This window comes from Montipora foliosa, chromosome 5 (assembly GCF_036669935.1).
Source record: "Montipora foliosa isolate CH-2021 chromosome 5, ASM3666993v2, whole genome shotgun sequence".
NCBI classification, from domain to species: domain Eukaryota; kingdom Metazoa; phylum Cnidaria; class Anthozoa; order Scleractinia; family Acroporidae; genus Montipora; species Montipora foliosa.
Genome location: NC_090873.1, coordinates 21,831,964 through 21,836,963, shown reverse-complemented (window position 1 = coordinate 21,836,963; position 5,000 = coordinate 21,831,964).

Below are 5,000 nucleotides of genomic sequence, written 5' to 3'. Positions count from 1 at the left end.
CATAAAGCCACTCAGGCTCCCTTTTGTTTATATTGTCCGTTCCGTGTAGTGACTTTGGGGTCCGGTATACATTGAAAAGGAAGAGTAATACAGCTTCTGTACAGATTCAACAATACAGCTTGGCCTGCGGCTGCCATAATCATGCATGTCTGGAGTGGGACGACTTGGGCTTCTCATTCCCGCGAAGAAATGTTCCACGTGTAGTGTCGTGAAACTTGGAAAAGAGATATCCTGTGCAATATGCTGCAAATCGTTTTCAGAGAAGAACGACTTGGTTTTCTCAAATGACGAATGAAGCATTTTAAAAGCGTCTCTTGTAGGTTTTGACAATGCTAGATCAGGGCCCTGACGACATCTTCATCCTGTTCGAAAATATGCCTGCCTCTCTATGTCTATGACATCGGTCGCTTCTTTAAGAATGTTCAACCGTCTTCCAAACTTGGTTGGACGCTTGGCTTCTTTGATAGTTCCTCTTCAAGCTGAAAGAGTTCAACAAATGGACCCAATTTCTCTCCGAGAAGTTTATAACTTTTTAAGTTTGAAATTAGTCTGACAGCTTGATTGCTCGTGTCACTGACAAATATAGATTCTCCATATGACGCAAGCGCTAATGGCGAATGAAACCGAACTGTAAAACCGTCTTGCATCCTTGGTTGGCTTCCTCCCAGTGAGTGAATAACGTTGCCGTCGTTACAAACGTTCACTAAATGGTCATGAGAATCAGAGAAGACTAGCTTCTCTGCGGTTTTAGTGATGCGAACGATAACTGACGGGTTCCTCTTAACAACACTGGTTAGCTCCATAAAGGCGTCTGCACGAGGAAGGCATTGAATTCCTTGGTTGTGCATCGAAATAAGGAGCCCTTCCGAAGCATCATAAATCATCGGCAAAACGGTTGACCCTGGTTTACCACAAAATGAATCTCCAGTTGGAATTTGTAATGCTTTTAATGGATGTCAAAGTCACACTGCGATATTTTGAAAATGGTCTTCTTGTCAAAGCTGAGGGCGAAGATTGACGTGTCTACTCCAAGCGGCTCATTCTCAGATTTAGGGTAGTAGTGAGAGAAACTAAACACCCAACTTCGGTCAATTCTCCTGTCGACCAAAGGCATACATCGTATACCTTCACTTTACCAGATGGACTGGTTTGACTTGAAGCTTCACCTTCACCAGGCTCGACATCTGCGTCCTTTGCTTCGACTTGAAGAAGTGCACGACTCTTGTTTAGCATTTGTTTAATATCGGTAATCTTTAAACCAGAGTTGTTTCCCCCGAGTAGTACTATCAGATGATCATCTTTTATTACAATGCCTTGAGGATTACAAATTCCTGCTTTGGGGCCAGCAATCGGAACGGCACAGACGGGATTATGCAAATTTGCCATGAATATTTTGACTATTTTCTGTCACAAATAAACTGAAGTCTGCTTTTAGAGGAAAATGCCACGGCAGTTGGAAACTTCACCACACTTTCAGCAGGATTTTGACGCCAATACCTATCTTGTTCGGGTATAAGAGTTGCAATAATCGGATCATCAGGCAAGGAGTCTAACAACTGCTTGCGGAAAAAGGCAACTGCGGTTGTCATGTTCATTTGATCCTTGTTGTTCAAACAGCTACGAGGAAGTTCTTTGGCTATTGGCTTGGAGATATCTTTATCTGTATCTCCGGATCCTCTCGCACTGCTCAACAAATTCAGGCTAACCAGATAATCGCCAACAAATGTCCAGTAATTGAACAACGAACTTCTTACACGTTTTAAAACGAGTGGAGGATCTGGAATAGGTACTTTCTGGTTTTGCTCCGCAAGAACAGTCATGTAAGCTCTCTGGGCAGCTTCAGAGTCAGATATCCATTCGCGAACAGGGAAGGCCATCCAGCTGACAAAGTTTGCACTTTCGTTTTAATGTGTTCGTTGAAGCGTAAGCAAGAGTTTTGCAGTTGTCACAAATAACACCTTCTTCATCACATGTGCTACATGAAATAGTGCACTTGGATGAGCTCAAAGTACAGTTTTTGCACGATTGTATCAGTTATTCTGTCTGGCGATCCTGCATCTTAACTTTGTCGGAACTTCCCTTGCAGGATCGAAAAAAGAGAGCAAGGCCAATATCCAGCAATCTTGACCGATTCGAGCTCAAGTTTCCTCTCGTCCCTCTAGCTAAGAGATCTTGATAATTTAAGCGAGTCGGAGCTGAATCAGCTGGCTGAACACTGAGAGACACTCGGAGAAGACCAAAAGAACAGCAAACTGGTCTGTATCAAACTTTCGAGATACGACATGTATAGCAACCATTTTAGAGAGTTCTTTTCTGAGTCAGCCATTTTGCGACAATAAACTGCTGCACAAGCTATCATTGTAAAACTACTCTGGCGTCGAAAACCATTTCACCGCCATTTAAGTCTACTTTCGGAGAGCAAAGCAAGTACTTAACTCCACCCGATGAGGTACAGAACAATTACCCCATCCCCACAGCGTCACTCGTAACCATGGAGCTGTTCGAGAAGCCGCTGTGGGGATGGGGTAAGTGTTAGACATGAAATGACTGTACCTCATCGGGTGGAGATAATTTGATCTCGGACCCAAGCTCCGTGTCCTGTCCGGTTATCAGCAGCTGTTAAATTCATCAGCTATGGTTGAATCGAAGCAGAAAATGCTCATTTCCAGCCAAGTGCGTGCGGATTTTTGACGACGAAACATTCACGGAGGTTCGCAAATGATGTGGCTTTAGCTTTGCGTGAAAAAATCGCGGCTGGGATGGATTTTCGAGTCGCAAACCGCCTCTGAGCTGAAAACGGTCGAAATCTTAGTGTGCAGCGCTGACTTCGTCTTAGAAGATTGAAAACACGGACTTCCCGAAACGGTAAAATAAGCTCCAAAAGGCACAAGAATACACCAGAGGTGAGTCATTTTTATTCATTTTATTCAATGAACGTTATTTTGAGCATTTTTAGGCTTCATAATCGACGGTATTTTATTTCCCATACAAAGTCTTATAACGCGTTTAAATTCTCAACGGCTGTCTGTAGTGACGCGAGCTTGGGCTACCTATGGTACATCGTGCAAAAATAAAGCTTACACTTCTAACATTTTCCATCCTGGGTTGTCTGTTTTTTATTTGTTAAATAACGAAAGTAAGAGAGAACAATTTTTAAAGCCATTCACGTGTCCAATTTAACCATGGTTCTCAGAGAAAGCTACACAAATACCGATTGAAAACATGACGATCGGTCAGCCGAAGTGAGGCAATTTTAATACGCCGAAGCGCGAAAACAAAAAAGGGGAGCCATAAATTAAATCCAACTTGCTTGTTGGATTCACACAGAGAATTGAAAGGTATCTGAACTCTCCTCCTTACAAAAAGGGCTCCAGTTAGCCAGTGATCCGAGATTTTTGGGGTGAACCCAGATGTATGTATGATTTTAAACGAAGTGGAAAGGAAAACGTAACTCACAAATTGGTGCTATCGATTGTCAATGTGTTATCGGTTTTTAGATCATGGTTTTGTGTCTGGCCTTTTTGCAGTTTTAAAAACAATTTCATGTATATTCTGGCCTTAATGATTGGTATAACAACTCATTAATCTAAGTTACCTGCTCGATGAACGCCGCCTTGAGCTTCGCTCATGCCGTTGATCGCCTTTTCTGCTGGGCGACCAGGAACGTGACCTAGAAGGTGGAGTTCATGAAATTAAATTCTGCCAAAAGCTTGCTGGTTTTAACAAGAAAAAATCGTAAGTCAAAGTTAACATCAATTTACCTTCTAAGTGTGCGATCGTCTTTTCTCTTCTTTCTTTTCCCCATTGAATAAAAAAGAAACCGATCTGAAAAGTTGACTTTTACGTTCCAAAAATTATACCTATAACAACACGCGCTCTGTCGAAAGCAATCCAACGTGTTCATATGACATATTATAAGGGAGCTTAAGCATGCGCGTGTTTGAGACGCGGACGGCAACCGGAAGTGAGCTGTTTTCATTTTTAACTTGTCTTCACACAACCACATTTACATTTCCAAGTATCTTTTCGCTATTAGAGTATAGTATAAAAATCTGGGAGACACCACTGTCCTAGCACACGAAATGTTCTCTTCCGGTTGTCGTCTGCGTCTCAAAAACGCGCGTGCTTAAGCTCCCAATTATATGAAGTAGAATGTCATACAGCGCGAGTTAGACAACAAAATCCTGGCAAGTTATTAACAGATTAATCATTCAACTAGTCCAAATACCAAGGATTACTGTATGAAATGGACTAACATTTGTTTAAGAAGCTTTAAAAAAAAACCTTGTTAAGATGCGCGTTGTGAATTCCTTTTGTTATCCAGAACGCCTGATCGTTGATCCAATGAAAAACGCCGCTGATCCCGATCTCGGGGGTTGTGATCCCAGATCCCACTCTTTTTTTGGCCTTTGATCCCAGATCCCATATACCTCGTTACGACCCTGAAATAACCCGGGAAATGAACTCCAAGCCTAGCGACTTCTTTAAGTCTTTCAAACCTTTCCTGGGAGCGAAGAAACAATCGATTGGTAGAGATCTCATCAAAATTGAAATCAACGGAGAAATAGAAAATGATCAGAACGTCGTTGCCGAGGAGTTAACAGAATATTTCTCAACCATGCTGATGACATCGGAGGCAGTAATACCCTTTCACTTACTGAAGGCGATTTCAGCAACCACCCCAGTGTTGTTAATAGCGCAAATAACTTTACAAGCACTGAGAAATTTTCCTTTTGCAGTATTACCAAGACAGAAACTGTGAAGGGACTGGAAAGTCTGCATCAGACTAAATCAATGGGATGGGATATGATACCTCCGAAACCTTTAAGACTGGGGGCAAAAGAGCTACTGTAGCTCCGTCGTTGAATGACATCTAACTTGGCAATTAACTAGGGGGAATACCCAAGCAGTTGGATTCCTGTTTACAAAAAGAATGAAAGAACAGATTGGAAGAACTATTCTAAAGTACTCTGACACAAAAATATAGTTATTGTTGTTGT